The sequence below is a fragment of the Schistocerca americana genome, chromosome X (genome assembly GCF_021461395.2).
Source record: "Schistocerca americana isolate TAMUIC-IGC-003095 chromosome X, iqSchAmer2.1, whole genome shotgun sequence".
NCBI classification, from domain to species: Eukaryota; Metazoa; Arthropoda; class Insecta; order Orthoptera; family Acrididae; genus Schistocerca; species Schistocerca americana.
In genome coordinates, this window is record NC_060130.1 from 746,239,187 (window position 1) to 746,253,914 (window position 14,728).

Here is a 14,728-nt window from a genome sequence, read left to right on the forward strand (position 1 = left end):
CCTTTTTCTTCATGAATTTATGGCAGAGCGCATATTTAATGTGCGGGTGAACACTACTCTCTCCCGTACTTTCTCCCAAGAAAATGGGGTACCCCAGGGCTCCGTGCTATGTGTTGTACTGTTTGCCATTGCCATAAATCCAATTATGGATTGTCTCCTTCCTGATGTCTCGGGCTCCCTCTTTGTGGACGATTTTGCGATCTACTACAGCTCTCAATGGATCAGCCTTCTTGAATGACGTCTTCAAGGATGTCTCGATCGCCTCCACTCTTGGAGCATCGAAACCGGCTTCTGCTTTTCTCCCAGTAAGACCGTTTGTGTTAATTTTTGGCGTTGTACGGAGTTTCTTCCGCTTTCCTTACATCTAGGACCTGTCAACCTTCTGTTCGCGGATGTCGCTACATTCTTGGGTCTTATGATTGACAGAAAACTGTGCTGGTCCTCCCATGTTTCCTATCTTTTGGCTCGCTGCCTGCGATCCCTCAACACCCTCCGTCTCCTGAATGGCACCTCCTGGGGAGCGGACCGAGTGGTCCTTCTCCGCCTCTATCGCGCCTTAGTGCGCTCGAAATTGGACTATGGAAGCATAGTTTACTCCTCTACTCGGCCGTCTATTCTTCGGCGTCTCGACTCTATCCACCACCGTGGATTACGTTTAGTGTCTGGAGCTTTTTACACCTGCCCTGTGGAAAGCCTTTATGCTGAGACTGCTGAACCTCTGCTGTCCAATCGGCGAGCTGTCCTTCTGAGTCGTTATGCTGGCCATCTGTCTTCCATGCCTGCTAATCTGGCCCATGACATTGTTTTCGACGCCTCCTTGGATTTAGGGTATGCAGGCTGCCCTTCCTCCCTACTACCACCAAGAGTCCACTTCTGTCCACTGCTCCATTCTCTTTCCTTCCACTTTCCTAAAACTTTCTTGACAACTTGGGGTACAGCACCGCCTTGGCTCTGGCCCCAGATCTGCCCGCTCGGTGACCTTTGTCAGTTCCCCAAGGATGGTACCCCTTCTCTTGTTTATCATCGGGCATTTGCTGCTCTATGCGCACAAATGAAGGATGCCACATTTATTCACACTGATGGCTCAAACACATAGTTTGGTGTTGGGAGTGCCTATATTGTTGGCGATACCCCAAATTGATTTTGGCTTCCCGACCAGTGTTCGGTTTATACTGCAGAGCTTTACGCTGTTCTCCAGGCTGTCCAATACATCCGTCGCCATCAGCGGATACAGTATGTTATCTGCTCAGATTCTCTCAGCTCTCTCCTGATTCACTGGATTCAGGACTGCCTCCACTTGTTCCACTTGGGAGGCGTCTCTGTGGCGTTCCTCTGGATCCCAGGTCACATTGGTATCTGTGGAAATGAGGCGGCCGGTATAGCGGCCAAGGCTGTAGTCTCTCTTCTTCAGCCTGCTATCCGCATGATTCCCTTCGCCGATCTACGGAGTGTTTTATGTCGTTGTGTTGCTTCTTTATGGCACGCACATTGGTCGACACTTCCCAATAATAAATTGCGGGACGTGAAAGCTATTCCCTGTGCTTGGACTTCTTCCTCCCGGACACGTCGTTGGGAGGAGGTAAATTTAACTAGACTCCAGATAGGGCACTGTCTTTTTAGCCATCGACATCTTTTAAGCGGCGATCCTCCCCCACTCTGTCCCCACTGCTCTCAACTGTGGACAGTGAGGCACCTTTTACTTGAGTGCCCCTATTTTACTCCATTACGCGCCCATCTACAGCTGTTGCCTGATATATCTTCCATTTTAGCAGATGACTTGCGCTCAGTTGATTGCGTTCTCGAGTTTATTAGTGCCAGTGAGATGTCAGTCATTTGAAGCTCTTTTAAGGAACAAACAAACCCCCTTCTATAGTGGTTTTTTAAGCTTTCCTTCTGTTTTTGGATTCCCCACTTTTTTGAGTTTTGCTCCCATTGCTGCTGGTTTCCAGTTTCGTTTTTTTACCTTTTTCTAAGTCACAGACCAGGCGCTAATGACCGTAGCAGTTCTGTGCCGTAAAACCATATCAAAAAAAGCCACTTTACCGCAATAATTGAGGGGAAATCCATAAGTTGAGTTTGGGATGCATCAAGGGATTAATACTTAAATTTATTTACTGCATGTATTTAGTTAGTGACGCTCGTGAGTACTATTGTAAGTAGCTTGTTTACTTTAAGATAAGTGGTAGACAATCATATGAATGCTTGCTTCAGGAGCGACACAACTAACTTAGATTTAGATTTAGATTAGATTAGATTAGATTAATACTCGTTCCATGGATCATGAATACAATATTTCGTAATGATGTGGAACGAGTCGAATTTTCCAATACACGACATAATTAGGTTAATTTAACAACATACTTAAGTTAATATAACAACTTTATTTTTTTGTGTTTTTTTTTAATATTTTTGTTTTTTTTCTTTTTTTTCTTAATTTATATCTAAAAATTCCTCTATGGAGTAGAAGGAGTTGTCATTCAGAAATTCTTTTAATTTCTTCTTAAATACTTGTTGGTTATCTGTCAGACTTTTGATACTATTTGGTAAGTGACCAAAGACTTTAGTGCCAGTATAATTCACCCCTTTCTGTGCCAAAGTTAAATTTAATCTTGAATAGTGAAGATCGTCCTTTCTCCTAGTATTGTAGTTATGCACACTGCTATTACTTTTGAATTGGGTTTGGTTGTTAATAACAAATTTCATAAGAGAGTATATATACTGAGAAGCTACTGTGAATATCCCTAGATCCTTAAATAAATGTCTGCAGGATGATCTTGGGTGGACTCCAGCTACTATTCTGATTACACGCTTTTGTGCAATAAATACTTTATTCCTCAGTGATGAATTACCCCAAAATATGATGCCATATGAAAGCAATGAGTGAAAATAGGTGTAGTAAGCTAATTTACTAAGATGTCTATCACCAAAATTTGCAATGACCCTTTTTGCATAAGTAGCTGAACTCAAACGTTTCAGCAGATCATCAATGTGTTTCTTCCAATTTAATCTCTCATCAATGGACATACCTAAAAATTTGGAATATTCTACCTTAGCTATATGCTTCTGATTAAGGTCTATATTTATTAATGGCGTCATACCATTCACTGTACGGAACTGTATGTACTGTGTCTTATCAAAATTCAGTGAGAGTCCGTTTACAAGGAACCACTTAGTAATTTTCTGAAAGACAGTATTGACAATTTCATCAGTTAATTCTTGTTTCTCAGGTGTGATTACTATACTTGTATCATCAGCGAAGAGAACTAACTTTGCCTTTTCATGAATATAGAATGGCAAGTCATTAATATATAATAAGAACAACAAAGGACCCAAGACTGACCCTTGTGGAACCCCATTCTTGATAGTTCCCCAGTTTGAGGAATGTGCTGATCTTTGCATGTTACGAGAACTACTTATTTCAACTTTCTGCACTCTTCCAGTTAGGTACGAATTAAACCATTTGTGCACTGTCCCACTCATGCCACAATACTTGAGCTTGTCTAGCAGAATTTCATGATTTACACAATCAAAAGCCTTTGAGAGATCCCAAAAAATCTCAATGGGTGGTGTTCAGTTATTCAGATCATTCAAAATTTGACTGGTGAAAGCATATATGGCATTTTCTGTTGAAAAACCTTTCTGTAAACCAAACTGACATTTTGTTAGTACTTCATTTTTACAGATATGTGAAGCTACTCTTGAATACATTACTTTCTCAAAAATTTTGGATAAAGCTGTTAGAAGGGAGATTGGACGGTAATTGTTGACATCAGATCTATCCCCCTTTTTATGCAAAGGTACAACAATAGCATATTTCAGTCTATCAGGGAAAATGCCCTGTTCCAGAGAGCTATTACACAGGTGGCTGAGAATCTTACTTATCTGCTGAGAACAAGCTTTTAGTATTTTGCTGGAAATGCCATCAATTCCATGAGAGTTTTTGCTTTTAAGCAAGTTTATTATTTTCCTAATTTCAGAGGGAGAAGTGGGTGAGATTTCAATTGTATCAAATTGCATAGGTATGGCCTCTTCCATTAACAGCCTAGCATCTTCTAATGAACACCTGGATCCTACTATATCCACAACATTTAGAAAATGATTATTAAAAATATTTTCAACTTCTGACTTTTTGTTCGTAAAGTTTTCATTCAATTTGATGGTAATACTGTCTTCCTCTGCTCTTGGCTGACCTGTTTCTCTTTTAATAATATTCCAAATTGTTTTAATTTTATTATCAGAGTTGCTGATTTCAGACATGATACACATACTCCTGGATTTTTTAATAACTTTTCTTAATATAACACAGTAGTTTTTATAATTTTTGATAGTTTCTGGGTCACTACTCTTTCTTGCTGTCAGATACATTTCCCTTTTCCGGTTACAAGATATTTTTATACCCTTAGTAAGCCATGGTTTGTTACAAGGTTTCTTACGAGTATATTTAACTATTTTCTTGGGGAAGCAGTTTTCAAATGCATTTACAAAAATGTCATGAAATAAATTATATTTTAAATTGGCATCAGGTTCACGGTACACCTCATCCCAGTCTAACTGCTGTAGGCTTTCCCTGAAATTTGCAATTGTTAAATCGTTGACTGAACGTACTACTTTGGAGGACTGTTTAGTATTGCTGAATGGAGCTATGTCATATATTGTAACTAGCTGTGCACCATGATCAGAAAGACCATTCTCAACAGGCTGAGCATTTATCTGGTTAAACTTATCTTGGTCTATAAAGAAGTTATCTATCAGTGAGCTGCTATCCTTTACCACCCGAGTAGGAAAATCAATAACGGGTGTCAAATTGAAAGAACCGAGTAATACTTCAAGGTCATTTTTCCTATTACCCTCTTTCAGAGAATCTGCATTGAAGTCCCCACAAATAATAATTTGCTTCCCCCTGTCTGACAGATAGCACAACAAGGAGTCCAAATTTTTCAGAAATAGATGAAAATTTCCTGATGGGGACCTATATACAGTTACAATTATAAATGTGCCTTTATTTAATTTAAGCTCACAGGCACATGCTTCTATATGTTTCTCTACACAAAACTTTTTTGTTTCTATACTTTTTGCACAATGATAACTCCTCCTTTCTCCATATTTTCTCTCATTACATGTGCAGAGAGCTTATAACCACTTACATTTAACTTATCCATATCAGTAACAATGTGATGCTCAGACAGGCATAGTATATCTATTTCATTCTCAGCTTCTAAATCTTCTAAACAAACCAGAAGCTCATCTACTTTATTCTTTAAACTCCCAATATTTTGATGAAATATACTTACATTATTTTTAATTATACTTTTATGAGAACCTTTCCTTATTCTAACATTTGCAGTACTCTCCTGTCTGAGTTTCTCATTGTGCTTAGGCCTAGTTCCTATACCAGTGGTCACATGGTGTTCAGAGAGGCAGATTATGTCAATTGGGTTGGGTGACTTTAATTCATCAATGCAATTACCTAGGACTGAGATACAACTTGGTGGAGATAAAATTTCTGGTGATTGGTGAAAATTTATAATTGATAGCTGTGATTGGTGATCCAATGTGCTAGAATTGTGCTGTTTAATTTCTTTCCTAAACTGAAGATTTGTTTCAATCCTGACCTCTCGTAGAACTTGACATCTTTCTGTCTTACCTATCCTAAAAAAGGTGCTGCTCCAACACCTGTAACCACTGGTATTTTACCATTCATGGCAGTGCCTCCCCCCCTTAAATTTCCTGCTATTACCCCAGCCAGTTTCCCCTTCCCTTTCCTGTTTAACGGCATGAACAATGGGATACTATTATTGCATGTGACCAATTACAGAAATCCTACACCACACACCTAGCCATGTGAATGGATGTATGGATGAGTTAAGAGTGATTTCTTTTCCAGATGGTCTCCCTTTCGTTCCTTTCACTTCTCTGTATGCGTTTTGTTTAAGATGTAATTTTTTTGCGCATAGTATCATATTTCAAAATACTCACAAGTTAATTTGAACTCACAGTATTCTGTAAAGAATTTATGTAAGCTCAATTAATAACAACACCCTTAGTGGCTCCAGTCACTGTGTTTCGTTATCAAATTCATTTCCTTTGTAATGTCGACTCTCGTTTAACTATTTTTTTCCTTTTTGTAAAATTAAAGAATGTGTCACAGCCATTGTTAAGTTTGTCTTTTCTGTGAACTAAAGAGTATGATACAGTAATTATAAAGATCATTTTGTTTAATTTTCTTGCTGTAAAGTACATTGGTTAGATGATTTTTAATAGGGCATATGCTATGTTTTTGTAACGCGTAGCTTACACGATGACACTGATTTGCACCATTCGTTGCGTGCAACGAGTTGCATGCAAGTAGTTCCATGTATGTCTGTAGACACGGTTGGTTGGTTGATTCAGGTGATGGGGCCAAACAGCAAGGTCATCGGGTTAGGGAAGGACGGGGAAGGAAGTCAGCCATCTCCTTTCAAAGGAACCATGTAGACAAGGCACCTCCAGTGTACATTTCAGTTTCATCATTTTGTGAGTGCTGTAGCACCCCCTCCCTTTTGAAAGTAATAATAAATGAATAAAAAAACAAATAAAACTCCCTAGAACTCAATGGCTGAAGAGGGCATATAGCACGTTTTAGAATAGCCCACTCTTCTCTCTGAGAGAGGAACAGGAAAATCCGAAAAAAAAAAAGTTTTAGCAGCTGTAAGAGTTGTGGTAGATTCAATATTGTTCACATGAAATTGCTGCACAAGAGAAAAGTTAATAAGAATACGAAATGTGTTTGGGGTCATGACTACATAGTACACCGACCTCAGTGAAAGAAACTGTACTGGAAGACTCTATAAGCTATTTTAATCATCTGTACTACAGCATGTGAATGGAAAGCACTGCTGTGACGTTTTAGATAAATATATATTAAATAAATAATTCCGTTTTCAGAAGCCTTTTCTTCTGTCGACTATTTCCCTCAAAAAAGAATTGGCCAACTCGAAACATGAGATTTTAGACTTGTAGAAATGGGCTATTCCGCAGCTAGATGTTTTGTTTGCCTGGATTTTTCTTAATTCATTTGTGTATGAAGTTCAATAGTTTTAATTGAATGGATTTTGCTCTGCAGCTCAGATACTGTCTATGAATCCATGTGCCGATCGAATGTGACAGTCTCAAGTGCAGCAACAAGTCACTGCTTGTATTTTTAGTCACAGTCACTAAAATCCTACAAATACCTATGCATAACATTGGTACCTAAAAACCGAACAATTTACTCTTTTCCCAAATTAATATTTCAGTTTGTTTACTCTCTACCAACTCGCCTAACTTCAATACTTATGCAACTAGCGTCGCCAAAGGTTGATCAAGATCAAAATGTTTAGTTTCGTTGTGCAAACGCGCGCCACGCATGCGCAGTGGCCAGTTGGGCTGTTGTGTGCAACAGAGTGTCATCGTATACACTAGGCGTAACACATCAATGGTACGGTTGTTAATTAGTTTGTGTAAGTGTGTACAGACAGAGGACGGCGGCAGGAGCACTGGGACTTGCATACGACAGTGGTATCATGACACGATGTGCGCCATTTGGCTTGGCGAGTGGAGGACTAGCTTTCCTCCACCAGGGCACAAAACAGTTGCTTTCCAATAGACAGGGCTCTTCCTCGTCGTGGCCGAGGTAACAGGTTCAGCGGCGCATGCCTTCGCAAAAGGGTTCTCATGTCAATACAATGAGAACGACTCGTTCGGCACTGACGCCAATAGGGTGAATGGACATGTGTCAAGGAATTGTTAAGGTGTCGGCAGGACATCCAAACAGCTGCCGTTCAGTACTCCTGGCGAGCTCCACAATAGGGGTCAAATGTTACCACAATAAATCAACTGAAGTTGCATGCAACACCATAAAATAATCCCCTTTCTCACAGACTGAAAAACACTTTCCATTTTACTAATGACACACAATGGCGAAACATGTAACAAAGTTAGATTGATTGTTCTCGCAAGAGAACTCCTCTTTAATGACTGGTCTACCACAAGAGCAGCTAGTAACTCTCCCCACGTTATCTCCTAGAGAAATCTCGCAGTAGAAACTATGCATGGTGACATACAGACATGTGCTTAGTTGATAGTTAATAGCCTGATATCAAATCAAACGGACACTTGTCTTCAAACACAGCTAAGTAGTTTTTAAAAATCAGTATTGGACCTCTTTGAGGGGCTTTACAAGTTTTTGTTCTTGCTAATGGTTTTCATACTGTTCCATATTGTTTTTCAAAGTAATCATGCACTATATTCTGGATCTCACTGTGAGACTTCACAAGTTTTTCTTCTTTTTAACTGTTTTCATGCTGCTCAATGATCTGTTTTTCAAAGCATTCATGTGCTAAGTGTTGGACCTCACTGCAAGGCTTTACAAGTTTTTGGTTCTTTTTGTTTTCACAATGTTCCACTAATTGTTTTCAAACCAATCGTGTGCTATATTTTTGTCTGTAAATTGTTGCACTCTAGTGTTTTATTTAATCATTTTTACATTGTCACACTTTCAAATGGCTCTGAGCACTATGAGACTTAACATCTGAGGTCATCAGTCCCCTAGACTTAGAACTACTTAAACCTAACTAACCTAACGACAACACACTCATCCATTCCCGAGGCAGGATACAAACCTGCGACCGTAGCAGCAGCGCGGTTCCAGACTGAAGCACCTACAACCGCTCGGCCACAATGGCCGGCTGTTACTTTGTTGATATTTTTGTACCGATGTATAAAAATACAGGGTGTATCAAAAAGGACTTCACAAGTTTAAAAGTTCATATAAATTTATTGAAAGAAGATATAGAGATAGATTTAGTGTTATTTTGTAGGGAAGCACATCAAGTTTATTTGCCTTAAACTAAAGCTGTATGTGGCTTCCGTTGGTTATCATGCACACATCTGATCGGTAGTCAGTTTCTTCCCAAACTCGCTGTAGCACTGCAGGTGTAACTTTCTCATTGGCGGCATAATTCCTTGATTTAAGTTCAGGAAGAGAAACCGGCGCAGGAGGTACAAACACGATATCCTTGATGAATCCTCATAAAAAAATTCAAGTGGTGTCAGGTGTGGGAAACGACGTCGTCAGATATACTTGGACGACCTGATTCCCATGTCTTACCGACCACCCTGTTTCTACAAAACATTTATGCCACTCATAATTTGTAGGTCTACTAGGAGGATCTTTAGCGTACCTGGTATGGAAATAACGCTGAACTGTTGTTGTAGACGTCAATTCTTCAAATCAAAACACACAGCTAGCACGCTCGTGTCCAGTGAAGCACTCATCTTTAACGCAACTGCCAGTATCGATCCTTACGGAACGATTCGGTACTAGCGAACTACGCGAGACGAAACTTGATGTATTTCCCTACAAATTGACACTACAATCATCACTTTAGGTACTATGAATTAATTTATTTGAATTTTCGAAGCTGTAAAGTCCTTTTTGAAACACGCTGTATGTAATATTTTTATCGATAGTATATTACTTCGTGTTTTCACATGATTTCATACATTTCTACACGCATTCATAAGCTTAGATCATGTTCAGTAACACATGCCACATCATATGTTCATGTCTGCTATTTGTAAATGTTCTGAGTTTCATGTGGCTAATAACTTTTATACGTTATTTAAATCCTTTCATGTTTTATAATTTCATTTGGTTTTAACATGCACTCCAATGTCAGAGTGCACCATATATTGAGAGTTCATATTTAGTTGTACACAACGTCCTAATGTACTTATAAGCACATTTACACATGATGACATAGTTGGTAGATCGTAAAATTTTGGTGTACAGGGTGAATCACCGAAAATCTGCACCGCAACTATTGTGGAAATGGAAAGGGCTGCACAGAATGGATCGGTAGTTAGGGGCTCGTATTGTTAGGCAGTCAACAAATTGTGGTAAGTGTACTTCTTCTGCAAACATACTTTTTTTAAATGTAACAATGCCTATTGCCATTAACAAATTAAAAGTAGGGTCAATTAGATTATCAGTGGTGGTTGTTGAAGGATTCTAGTGCGAGTCGTTTATGAGCTGTCACTTTTAGAAAAGTTCCCACACTGACACTTGCACAATATCTGTGGTAGCATAAAATTGCTGCGTGGGTTCTGACCAGTAACGAGACAACTAACCATCACAGGTTGTATTCAAAATTATCACTGCCAGCAACAATACGCACTTAGAGTATGGCACAGAATGACTGCTGCACACGTGCTAGCATTTCAATGGAGATGTCCAAGCAGGCTCCAGTAATACGTCATTGCATATCATTGGGTGTAACTGGTATGCAATTGCAGACAGCGCCTTTCAGCTATCCCCACAGAAAAATGTCTACCGGTGTCAAATCCAGGGAACAGAGCAGGCAAGGTACAGGGCCTGTGAGTCCAATCCAACTTCATGCTTAATGAGCTGGACAGACATCATGTTGGTACCACAGGTTCCTCCTAGTCTGCAGAGGACCATCTTCTAGCTGACGTGGAAAATGGTCTGTTATGAGGCTGAGATACTTGCAAATATTCAGTGTTCTATCTATGAAAAACAGGTCTATGAACAGCTGATGGTTCACTATCCGACACCACATGTTTACACTCCATGGACTTCGACATTCCACCTGATGAAGCCAAAACCGACTGTAATCAGACCAATAGCGCATGTTTCGGCAGTTTATCTGGCCATGAATGGTAAATATGGCTTCATCACAAAACAAGATTCACTGTGTGATCAAAAGTATCCGGACACCTGGCTGAAAATGACTTACAAGATCGTGGAGCCCTTCATCGGTAATGCTTGAATTCAATATGTTGATGACAGCTTCCACTCTCACAGGCATATGTTCAATCAGTTGCTGCAAGGTTTCTTGGGGAATGGAGCACATTCATCATGGAGTGCTACACTAATGAGAGGTATTGATGTCGCTCGGTGAAGCTTGGCACAAATTCGGCGTTCGAAAACATCCCAAAGGCGTTCTATAGGACTCAGATCAGGACACTGTTCAGGCCAGTCCATTACAGGGATGTTATTGTCATGTAACCACTCCGCCACAAGCCGTGCATTATGAACAGGTGCTCGATTGTGTTGAAAGATGCCATCACCATCCCTGAATTGCTCTTCAACAATGGGAAGCAATAAGGTGCTTATAACATCAGTGTAGGCCTGTGCTGTGATAGTGCCACGCAAAACAACAAGGGGTGCAAGCCCCTTCCATAAAAAACGCGACCACACTGTAACACCACGACCTCTGAATTTTACTGTTGGCACTATACACGCTGGCAGATGACGTTCACCAGGCATTTGCCAAACCCACACCCTGCCATCGGATCACCACATTGTGTACCATGATTCATCATTCCACACAATGTTTTTTCACTGATCAATCGTACAATGTTTACACTCCTTACACCAAGCGAGGTGTCATTTGGCATTTACCGGCATGACCTCTGGCTTATGAGGAGCTGCTCGACCATAAAATCCAAGTTTTCTCACCTCCTGCCTAACTGTCACAGTACTTGCAATGGATCCTGATGCAGTTTGGAATTCCTATGTGATGGTATGAATAGATGTCAGCCTATTACACATTACGACCCTCTTCAACTGTCGGAGGTCTGTCAGTCAACAGATGAGGTCAGCCTGTATGCTTTTGTGCTGTATGTGTCCCTTCATGTTTCCACTTCACTATCACATCGGAAACAGTGGACCTAGGGATGTTTAGGAGTGTGGAAAGCTTGTGTACAGACGTATGCCAGAAGTGATATATTGTTAATCACCTGACCAACTTCGAAGTCTGCGAGTTCCATGGAGCACCCCATTTGGACCTGGCAGTAGGTGGCAGCGAAATGCACCTACTATGAAAAACGTATGTTTTTGGGGATGTCCAGATACTTTTAATCTCATAGCGTACATGATACATCTGAAATATCCCGTCTTATTGCCCATGTACAGAAGTTGACACGTTTCTCATAATAGTTTCCACACAGCTCTTGATGTAAAGAGATGTGATAGGGATGAAACCTATGTCAATGGAGAATGTGTAAGACACTTGGCTGTCTCATGCCACTTCCTCGTGCAATTGTGCAAGAGCCAATGTGCTGGTCAGCTGTAACAGCAGCAGCAAGAAGATTAATTTCCCTCTCTTCTCTCGTCACTTGTCCTCCTGTGACGTTGTCTAGAGGTTACACTAACACTTTCACATAACTTGTTGAAGAGGTTGACATGTAATTGCCGAGATGGTTGTCTGTTGGGATGTCTTGCCCCATACTCCATACAAGAATGAACTTTATTCTTCCTACACTTTCCATACACCATGAGCATGTCTGCTTTTTCTGCATTGGTAAATCCCATCGTCCACTGACGACCTACTGCTTGGACTGTCACACACTGACTAGCAAGTCACAGTACACTCAAAGCACACCCAAGCACATTGTAAGCAAATGTAAGATCATAGTACCTAACTACTCGTGGGTTGAATGGCACGAACAAGAGATGGTGTGAAAACTTTAAAATATACCTCATAAACCAATTGTACTAGAATCCTGCAATAAACTCCACTGACATTCTAATTTACCCTACTTTTAGTTTGTTACTGTAAATAAGCATTGTTTGATTAAAAAAGTGTATATTTGCACAAAAAAATACTTTCTAAGTATTATTACAGTCTGTTTACTGGCTAACAATACAAGCCCCTGACTACCAATCCATTCTATGAAACACGCACATCAATAGCACTTTTCGTTTCTGCAGTATCTGTGGTGCAAGTTTTAGGTGACCACCCTGGATATCTAAATATTTCATTTTTGTTGTGTGTTTATCTTTCACTTAAGAATTTTTTTGATGCAAATCTTCACAACTTTGAGTTACATCATAGTCTTTCAGAGGAATGTGTGATAATCTGAAGCAACTTTTGTTTTGTTTGGATCGTTTTCATACAAGAATTAAAAATTACTGTGCAAGGAAATCTTGCTATTTATGTGAATGGCAAATTTTCAGGAAATGCAACAGTCACTCTCTCTGTTCTTTCCTTTTTCTTATTGTGTTTTTAAACTTTTCTTATTTCTTTTCTTTCCTCATTGATGGATGATTCGAGAGAAATTGTTTTGAGAAATCTCGCCATGTTTCTCAATGAAATCTTACCTGGCAACAATTTTGGAGTACAGGGTAATGTGAGATAGTGGCCTGTTTCAGACCTCTCCCCTCACATGTTATATTATTTGCATACTAAATTTGCAAACGACTCTCTCTCACTTTGTTTACTTTCCGGTTCAGTTTCCTTTGTCAACTTTCCACCTGTACTGCATGTTGCCTACACGATTGGCTAGGGGGTAGTGTAACCTAACACTTCATTCCTGTAGGAGTTTTTCCATTAAATGCATCTGGTCTTGACCAGGGGAACTTCTTTTTGCAGGGCTGAGAAAAGGAGGAAATTTCACACGTTCTGGAACAGCTATCAGGCATTTAGAGTGCAGGGTCTCATGCTAGTGGGCTGCACGGACAGTAGGATGAGCATTTGCAGGGATTATTATCCTGGCTAAGCTTCCATGAACACTGAATGGCAGAACAGAAAAGTTGTGTCCTCAATAGCAGAATGGGAAACCACTAGTGGAAGGGGTAAGAACTCTGCCTTGTTAATAAACTTTGGGTAAAGTCCTCAGATGTCCACTTTAGATTATGCGGCTGTGTATGGTCTCAAAGACACGTTTTCTGAAGCAAAATATATAGCCACTCATTTGTCTGAAAATTTCCAAACCTTGGCCTTCTCATAGGGACAATGTGCAACGCTCAACAAATTTCCAGAATTTCTGACAAACACGTCTGGAAGTGGGAACGAGGTAACACCTCGCATTTTCATATATACATATCTCATTGGCAGATACATTTTAGCTATATGGTGGGTGCTAGGGAATGGACTTCCAGATCCCTGATTGGAAGAGCACTTAGACCCTTTCTTGGATTAGCTATAAAAGACTGTGCGGGGTGCCTTTCTGAAGTCTGAAGGAAATCTACCAAAAACTGAGAGGCATTTGTAGTCTGTATTGGGATTCATATGGGTATTCTGATTCAAACTTCTACTTGGTGAGGCTACTCTGGACTCTGTACTCGTGTGTTCTTCTTGACTTTGGCCCTCTGCCAATTTTTTGAAGTTTCACTTTGAACTTACGTGCATTCACAGCAGGTAATCAGGAGGATGATGAAATCAATGATTCACAATCTCATCACCTCGGCTCAGCCCAGCAACAGTCAACAGTGGCTGCAGTCCAGCACATCCCAACTTGTCGGCCACCACCTAATTGGCAGTCACAGTAAGTAAAATTGCATTTGCAATGCACACTTCCCACTCCAGAAATTGCGATGTATTGAGGGAAGAGGAGTTAATTCCTGGTTTCTATTTTTAGTCTTCCTAACTTGATCCATACACTGCTATGCAAGTTTTTCTGCAATCTAATTCTTGCTTCAAAGGAGATTTTTCTCAATCAAACTCTGTCATTCAGCAAACATTACTGTAAATTATTTGGTTGAGATGCCAAGGTCCTCCAACCATAACCAATAAGTGAGATTCCTCACGAGTTCAGGAACTTATAAGTAACATGTGCACGGCTGTTGGTTTTTGAAACAGCCTATTAGCTTGGGGGGGGGGGGAGGGGGGCATCTATCATTTTACATGATCTGTGGTGATAGCTTCAGCATTAGTCTAATTTACATACCTACAGAAAACCTGAT